Below are 9,921 nucleotides of genomic sequence, written 5' to 3'. Positions count from 1 at the left end.
TTTGATACTTTGTACATATTTAGTTGTTGTGATTATACTTTTGTTCTGCGTAGGCAGTATAGTGAAGAGGGTTTGGAGCAAGAGGAATTTATCAATAATGCTCTGGTTGGCATGTCTTGCCAAGTGGTCAGTCAACCTAGACGAGGAGATTTTGATCAACAGTTCATAGGAGCTTTGGGAGATGTGGCTGAGATAGGACAGTTGAGCAGAGCAATAGCACTGATCATAGGGCAAGCATTGCATTTCGATGCACAAAGGTTGAGCATAGACGACCTCATGCCATTGCTTGGGAGGGTACGATAGAGGCAGCAGAATATTAGCTTGGTGCTAATTTAATAGATACTTCAAAGTTTAAATGGGGGACTTGGAGGGCAAACCACAGAAAAGAATAGCTGAGGTGGAAGAATCAACACATCAGAGAATGAGTTCTGTTCATAGAGCTGAATACTCCAACCCTGTCATACATACTCTCTCCTTGGAGCACTCAAACCTTGGTGAGGGTTCTTATCCTGCAATACCTTTTGTTGCTTTTGATGAGATTCAAGAAGGGTCACCTGCAGCACTTGATGGCCTCATGTTCGGAGATCAGCTTCTCAAATTTGGAAGTTTAGAAGGTGGAGATCATCTTCTGCCAAGGCTTGCAAGTGAGGGCCATATGAATGAAGGTAATACAGTACCTGTTATTGAGACAAGGGATTCAAGTGCACTCTTTATGTTTCACTATGTTGAGATGTCTTCAAAGTACTGCACAGTTGGAATGCTGAGGCAAGAATACATGTTCGTTCCGTCTGCTCAAAAGGACTGCTGCCTAGCATTTATCTTACATGAATTGGCTGGAAATATGACAATGGTCCTTACGAGGGAGTGTAAAGCTACCAGAAGACTGTCTTTAGTTCTCCGGTATCTAGGATTGGATGTGATTCCAATAAGTGGGCAAATGAGCCAGGTAAAAAGGTTAGGATTTTTGAATAAATTCAGATCTGGAGAGTGTGGAGTTTTGATCAGTATCGACATTGCTAGTAGAGGGCTTGACATTCCAAATGTCAGCCTTGTGATCAATTATAATGTTCCTAGTATCCTAAGGATTATGTACATAGAGTTGGGAGGACTGCACGGGCTGGAAGGAAGCTTTTCTGGGGGAGGAAAGCCAATTTGGGGGCTACTTTACTAGTCGGAAGAGGAAAATCGTAAGAGAAGGCGCAAAGCTATGGAACCATAGAATCTTGACGAATGAAAAATAGCCTATGGAGTTAATGTTGGCACGTTGCTGTTTTTTTCTCTGGCCGATCGATCAATTGAGGATGGACGTTCGATGAAGTGAGAGGGAGGCTATGCTCGGCTCTCCTGATCATGACCTTTGAAATTGGTACAACGGGACTTTACTTCTATGGCAGAGCGAACGACACAAAGAGACAATGAGGGGGGAAATTGTGCTCTGAGAACGCACGCGCATGGCTGCTGTACAAAATAAATAGGGAGAAGGAATTACTGCTTATGCCTCTGAATCTAATGCCTGAGGGAAAGGCAGTTGCATGGAGTTCAATGCAATGGTCATTGTTTTTATTGGCAAGCAAGGTTTTCTCTGCAGTAGAGCTTGCTGCAGATTTTGATGGTAGCCAGGCAGACTTATGGGAGAGGATTAGGAAGGATGAATATACCAGTCATGTTGTGGAAGAAGTGTATTATTTCTTTTGTCAAATTCTAATCAACCTTCTAAATGAGGATGCTTTGTCCTGGATTGAGTCTTTAATGGCTGCTGCTGGCCCTTGTTGATGCTTCTCTATCCTTTGTATGCATCAGTCCAGGCCATCAAAACCGAGTCGAAAGAGGATGATCAACAGTGGCTCACATACTAGATCCTGTACTCTTCCTTGACCTTTGTCGAGATTGTGGCAGCCCCTGTTTTTGCTTGGATAGCCTTTCCTTACACAAATATCACTTATCTACCTGGATATGCTGAATGTATACATGATGTACAGTGAATTCATATTAAGTAACATAGTGATAGAGAGTTTAGACCAGACCCTGACTGGTTCTATACACTTATGATATTGACAACTGCACTTTTCAATAAGCCAGCCTTCAGAAACCTTGTATACAAAGGTCTAATTCTTGCTGAGAATGGGAAGGTGTCCTTTTACAATTTGTAAGCTCAGGCTTTCCTAAGTGTGGCCATGAATTGCAAAATCCTTGGCAAATTGTTTGTGAATACATCTCTGCTGCTGTGATTTTCAGATTCAGTTTCTCCTTGAACTTGGATTTCATATTGTTGGGAAGAATTTATTTTTGAAATCTTGTACTTCTCAACTGTGCACGGCTTTGAATAGAAAAGATCTAACACAAGATGATCCATTGATCCATCTTTTATCACCGATATCTCTTATTTTAGAACTGATCTTCTATCTCGAAATTTATCAAGGACTTCTGAAGTCGCGACATTGCTTTCGAAACCCTTCGACAACGTGATGTCTCTAATTTTGTTTCTGAATGCATTGTATGTCAACGCATAAAAAGACATCATGGTAAGTCATATGGTTTATTACTTTCATTACCTATCCCTAATTCACCTTGGGAGCAGATTTCTATGGACTTAATTACAGGTTTACGACAAACTTCTTCATAGAATAATATGATATGGACCATAGTTGATAGATTTAGTAAACAAGCTTACTTCATTGCTTGTAAAAAGACCTTAAGTGCTGCACAAGCCACTAACTTATTTCTCAAGCATATTTTTGTGCACCATGGATTGCCGAAAATTATTGTGTCCGACCGAGATCCTCGATTCTGTGATAATTTTTGGATTGCATTGTTTACTAACTTAGGAACTAAGATTGATTTTAGCTTTGCATTTCATCCAGAGACTAATGATAAACATAGGCCACAAATAGCACAATTTTGGATTTAATCCGTGCTTATACAATTTCTTCTCCAGCCACATGGGATAATCATTTGCACCTTCTACAGTTTTTCTTACAATAATACCACTCACACTGCTACACAAAAGGCACCTTTTGAAATTGTTTATAGTCACAAATTGCCAACTCCCACATTTCGTCTAACATAGAAAATACCTTCTATTGATGATTGGGTTCAAAATCATTCTAGTATTTATGAGTAAGTTAAACAAATGCTAGCAAAGACCCAACAATCATATGTGAAACAAGCGAATAAAAAGAGGCAAGCCATGATTTATAAAGAAGGAGATTATGTTTGGTTACATGTTGAAAAACGTAGACTCCATAATGTAGAAAAGAACCCGAATGTAAAATTAGCTCGTCGTTTCTATGGACCTTTTTAAATTCTCCATTGTATTAATCCTAATGCTTATAAATTAGAATTACCTCATCATTGAAAAATCCACAACACTTTTCACATTAGTCTTTTGCGTCCCTTTAAAGGTTCTCTTCCTGTGCACCCTGTTTATGACTCACCACCCTTGATTGCAGATGACCATGAAATCCTAATCCCTGAAAAATTTATTGATATTGTCTATATGACCACTAGAATTGGAAATACTTATCCTCGTTATCTTGTCAAATTCCACAATCACCCTGTTGAGGGAGCTCAATGGATGCATGCTCATGATTTGCGACCTTTTTCCAATTTATTGTCTCTACATCCAGCCAATAGCAATTGAGGACAATTGCTATCCCACCCCGGGGGTATGTTGCCAGGTGGCACCTATGCAAAGGGATGAGCACCTTAAATGGTTCTCTGTCAATGCGGAGCACGTTCCTAAGAATTCTCTTAGGCGGAAGGTTGATGGGGACGCCTATCGTTTTCGGGCATTGATATAAGTGTGAACGTGGGTGATACCATTTTATCCACATAAGTATTAACATCTTCGTGAATTAATTATCATATGGAATTCCAAATTAATTGATTTATGTGGCTAGCTACAATTATTCAGTTGATTATTATTCTGACATGATTTATGTGGCTAGTAAGGTGAATTGGAAAGGTATGCCACGCACAATAATTTTAAAGATTATTTCCTCAAGAATTTATTTGGAAATTATTGGATTATTGTATTAGACGCACCGCTATTTCTTATAAAGCGTGCCCACAGCCTCTATGTAAATATTTATTAGCAAAATAGATTTTTAGAAGATATGTGCAACAAAATATTAATGGTTCTAGAGAGTTGTGGGATGCACAACTGCTAGCATCCATTAATTCAGATTACTCTATCTCTTTTCCAGTACACTCAAACTCTTTATGCAAAGAGTGATTGTAAAGGGCCTAAATCTTGGGCAAAGAAGATTTCATAATATTATTATAAATACGGCATGAAGGGACCACTTCATGTCGGGGGAAGATTGTACCCAATCTTGTGTCGTTTTATCTTACTTTACCCTCTCTTTTAGTCTATTTTTAATTTTTCATGAGTCGTATACAATTTTATGTGTAAAAGAGAGAAAGAGGGAGCTTCTTCCATTCGCTACATGCAAACCATGCATCTATTGTTTGCAACAGTTCTCCAATATGTGGATTATTCTGGAACATTCGAGAATATTCTCCTTGTGCATGGATCCGATAACCAACATATCTTCTCGGAAGCTGACTATAATTAGTGTGATCAATGTGCTGTAGGCCGATCTTTACCCTATATAATGAATATCGCCATGGTGCCAATGTGACTAGTAGATCCTTGATCCCCATCATGCATTAGATCCCTTCACCATACTAATTCAACGCCATTCCTCGTCCAAAGGTGGATTGACTTAAGTAGTATTTAAAATTTAAAGGCATATGGAATGCCTCGGTCTCACAAGCTATTCCAACCAATCACTTTTGGAAAAACCATTAGGGAACTTTGATTGGCTGGTTTACACTCGGAACTTTGAAGGGATGAGACCGTCCAAACGTTGAAACACCTTGTCCAAGTCTAGCTCTTTGGTGATGACACTTACAAAATTGTGAGAATTGATCATGTAGTTCTCACCACTCTAAAAGATACACTCTAGTGCTTCTCTAAACTCTTAGCCTCGTTGTTTAGCCACCACAGCAAAACATAAATTTTATGATTCGGTCATTTTGCTATGCTTATACAATTTACAATTACGGTTTGAAAGTGTACTTGGTGAAGAAGAGTGAGATCTAGTTTCATTACACTTGGGCTTACCTCTTGGCATGAGTTAAATTTAGAGCTATAGATTTCAGTGGATTAAGGATCATTGCTAAGATCTAGAAATCAAATGAGGTCCTCTCTAGTATTGGGAACCTAGTGCTTAACTCTATGTTGGCTCAACATGTGAATTTCAACTCTACTATTTTTTGTTGTTCAATATTTCGGATTAACACTTCATTCTCAAATGTGCAAGAGATATCTTTTAGGAAGTACTTGTGAACGTACCATGGAGATGGAAGTCACTGGCATGTGATTGGCTTTAAATGTGATAGCTTCGAAGCTTCAATGAAGTGGCTTGTGTGTTGGGGAACCCAATTGGGATAAGGCTGAGAGACTCCTCTTTGATCTTAACTACAAGAGAATCCACTGAGAGAATACATGGATAGACAATATACTTCGACATTGGATAGCTAAAATTTATTGTCTCTACATCCAGCCAATAGCAATTGAGGACAATTGCTATCCCACCCCGGGGGTATGTTGCCAGGTGGCACCTATGCAAAGGGATGAGCACCTTAAATGGTTCTCTGTCAATGCGGAGCACGTTCCTAAGAATTCTCTTAGGCGGAAGGTTGATGGGGACGCCTATCGTTTTCGGGCATTGATATAAGTGTGTTGAGGAACCCAATGGGATAAGGCTGAGAGACTCCTCTTCGATCTTAACTACAAGAGAATCCACTGAGAGAATACATGGATAGACAATATACTTCGACATTGGATAGCTAAAATGTATATTACCACAGGGTAGTAGTATACGATAAAAGGAAAAGATTTTGGGTAGCCTCAAAAGGGTTTGGGAAGATAAACTCAAGGTAGAATGATGCACAAAAGTTTCTCAATAAATATAGCTAGGTCCTTTAACTTGAAGATATCAAGCATCCCCTAGTAGCCTTTTGATTGATGTAAAACGTTTCTCTAAAAGCTATAAGAAATATGCCTATTGATGTGCTAATAGATGAGTCTTGTGAAATATAAAGAAAAGTCGTAGATGCATTCATGTATGTATTTATATGCATGTATAAAGACCCATGTCTACTAGCTTGTTCCCCTTACAAATTGAATGAAAATAGAGATGCACATATCAATGCAAGTATAGATGTGGTTTTCTATTAAAGACAAGTTCCACAAAGGTGCTACTTGCAAAAATTACAACTGAGATTAGACTAGAGCTATCATGATACAATGAACCATTCCCTAGTTTCTTACGTATCTTTGTACATGTTTTACATTATTCCTTATAAGAGACACATTATAAAGAACCTAACCATCATACGAAATAGCATAATATGCCTCATACTCTTGGGTAGGGGGGAGGGGGGAGTGAGGAGTGGGAGAGGGTTTTCACTTAGAAATATATATGTGTATCACATGGTTTCAACATAAGGGATTTTTCAAATACCATTTTTATATATAGAAGGGTGGTATATTAAGGAGTAATTTACATATTGAATATAAAAGGGTTTTTAATCTAACAAAAAAATCACAAATACGAATAGTTACAAATAAGCCTTCAAGCACATGATATAGAGGGTATATAGACTTTAATCAATAATCCAAACTATCACACTAAAGTGTATAAATCCAATATGAATAAGCAATAAGATTGACCAAAAAATACTATTTATTGCATTATACACATGGGCCTACATATTACACCACAATACAATGGAAGTAGAGACATAGTGATTGGACACATATTTATGAATGTGTTTTTAATCGTGTTTATACATATATTTATACTTGAACTTGTTCTTTTGTAGGTGATACATATTTACTATAGAGATTCATGAATTGGGCCCGCACCCCCTATAGAAGATCAACAGAATTAGTGATGATTATCATATCCTCATCATTTGTCATTCTCTAAGAGCTAGATCTTGGAGGTAATATATGCATGCAATCAACTACCATTTTAACTTTGTACTACTAAAAAATGTATTGTGGTTAATAATTGATTATGACTATTGAGAACCTTCCAAATATCTACAATCATGATGTGTCGACATGGAAACTTAGTTCGTTTAATGAATTACACATTGTGTTGGGGATTGGGAGCTTGTGTAGCTTTTCATGACTATTTTAATATGCAATCAGTGTCTGTGTCTAGATGAAGAGCTAATTCCTACCATGATTGAGTATTCTAGAACATCTTAGGATATATTGTGATGCATGGATAAAAAATTGTACATATCTACTCGGAAGCCAACCTAAGCATAATCAATGTCATGCTAGACAATCTTTGTTGGGGGTAAAGGTGCCTTCGCCTAGCCACTCGTGTATTACTACACTGACAGCACCTGTCACTGCACACTATAGGCCGTGAGCGCCTGTCACAGTCACTTATTCTTTATTATTTTAGTGGCAATTTGAATAAAGGAAGGCCTGGCCACACATTGTGGTTGTTGGAGTTCCCATTTCTTATCTCTCTCTTTCTTGCTTTTGCTCTCCTGCCATAGCTCTCGCATGCAAGCTTCGATCCTTCTCACCTTTCAACTCATATCAGAGCTCAGCTTCTCGACTCTTGAGCTTGGCTCATGGCATTCTCAGCTTTCCATCAACTGTCTACTTGCATTGGGTCTCCATCCTGGCAGCCATAGCCAACTCCCTTGAGCTCCCGTCACTCCCTGACTTCCCGAGCTTCTTCCCAATCTATTGAGGCATCCTCAAGGAATTCACACAAAGGTATTGCTTCATTCTTTACTAGGTTTTATTTAGTCCACAAGGTGCAGGCAACACGGCAGCAATATCCAAGGTTCATGAAGCTCATATCTTGCTCCCCCTTCATGGTGGCTTGTTGAGGCCTCTTCTTCGGCTTCACTGGTGCCTACCCTACCCCCCATACTTGCCATTTAAACCACATCGCATTGCAATAACCCCAGATCAGGTTGTGCTAGTTTTTCATCTTATTTCCAGTAGTAGGTACAATTTGGTCTTCCTCATCTCTAGCTTCCCAGGCTTTGGGAACTTGCAAAGGCTCCATTTCGGGCATATGAACATACTTTGATACTTGGCATTGAACGTTTGAGCACTGACATTGATTCAAGACTGATTTGCTATTGATTTGTAACTATCATAACAGTCCACAGGAAGTTTATAAGAGTGCTACAATGACATTTGATGTTTATGCTTGCCCGACATTACTATTTGATGCTCCGTTGGTCCCGGTTGATGCCTATTGACTCAGGGATGCATGCCACCATTTTGGAGCTGATTTTGATGCTGAAATATTGAGTTTTGCATAGTGAATCAGTATTGTAATACAGTGGGCATAAGCTATTTAACTCATGCTTGGTTATGTATATGGTATTCGGGCTATGTTTCGGGCATACATAGTGATGTATTGACATTTGCAGACCGACTTTGAGCTTTGCTTACACTCCGGATCATTGATTGAGCTTGAGCTCAGCTTTGGAAAGCATTTGGACGCTCCGTCTTTGATGCACTTATGGCATGCTTTGGTCTATGCTTGACCGCCTTGACCGCCATTACGGATTATGTCACCTATTCATGCTAGTTACATTGTTTGGAGTCAATTGCTACTGAAGCTTTGTCTTGGCTTAACTTTGGACTCGCTGGAGATTTTATTTGGGCTTGAAATTTGATTTTTTGGAGAATATTTTGGAGCTTTATTGGCTTGCCAGAGTTTATTTTGGGATATACTTGACGTCTATGGATGCTACATATGGATGTCACATGGCCTCCATGTCTAGGATGTATCATTGATGCTTGATCTTGGACACTTGTAACTGCTTATTGTACATGCTTTGTTTAAGATTTTTTGCTTGATATTTATGGCTTTTGTGCCAGTGGGAGCATCTTTAGATGCTTGACAGACATTGAGCATGCGATCTTATGCTATTTGAGCTTTTGAGACTATTTAGGATCTCTTACCTTTCAGATGATGCATGGTTCATATGTCTTGGTTCATTTTCGATCCTTATGAGTTGACTCTCTAACTTGGGTCCCTCTCTTTGTGAGCTGACACCTACTTGTGTCAAGTCTTAGCAGTGGGAGGAACATTTTGCTCCGTTGACTAGGGGTGTGCCTACTCACTGGCAGATATTTCATGACATGTTTGGGTATTGGATTCATGCTTCTCGACTGTCATATGCCTATGTTATGACTGCATGATGTTTGTTATGGTCTTGGCAGTATATGATTGACTTGGGATCCACTTTTGGCACACTTAGCTCTCATTTACTGAAATTTGTCATTTATTTTAGCAAGTTGTAATCTGCAGATTTTGAGCACTTCTATGAGGGTAGTCCTTTCCATTTGATGTTATTTTTGTCATATTTTTTGGATAGGTGCTTCTTTTGGTGAAATCCACTCTTTCAACCAGTTTTAGCAGTGGTTTTAATGCATTTTTTGCTAATTACAGCAACCTGCAATTTTACTTTTTTGCATTGATTTGGGACAGTATGGCTGGTCATTTGAAAGACACAGCTCTCTTTAACATTACCAAGTTGAAAGGTACCAACTATGGGTATTTGAAGTCCCAAATATGGATGGTTTTGGTGCAAAAATTGCATATTAAACCCTTGCATTTCAAGGGTATCAAACCTGAGGATATGGATGATGTTGTTTGGATGGAAGTTGATGAGCTATGCAAGTTTACCATTACTTTATCATTCTCAAAAGAGGTCCATCATAATGTTGTTGAAGATGAGAATCATAGTGCATGGGATTTATGGGAGAAGATTTAGGAGCTCTATGCGCAGCAGAGTCTGCATCATAAATGTATTGGCTGAAGTAGTTAATGGACCTTTGCATGAAGGAGGGGACCT

The sequence above is a fragment of the Lygodium microphyllum genome, unplaced genomic scaffold (genome assembly GCF_053477565.2).
Source record: "Lygodium microphyllum isolate KBCC unplaced genomic scaffold, Lygodium_microphyllum_v1.1.10 scaffold_88, whole genome shotgun sequence".
NCBI classification, from domain to species: Eukaryota; Viridiplantae; Streptophyta; class Polypodiopsida; order Schizaeales; family Lygodiaceae; genus Lygodium; species Lygodium microphyllum.
Note: the sequence above shows the minus strand (reverse complement) of the source record.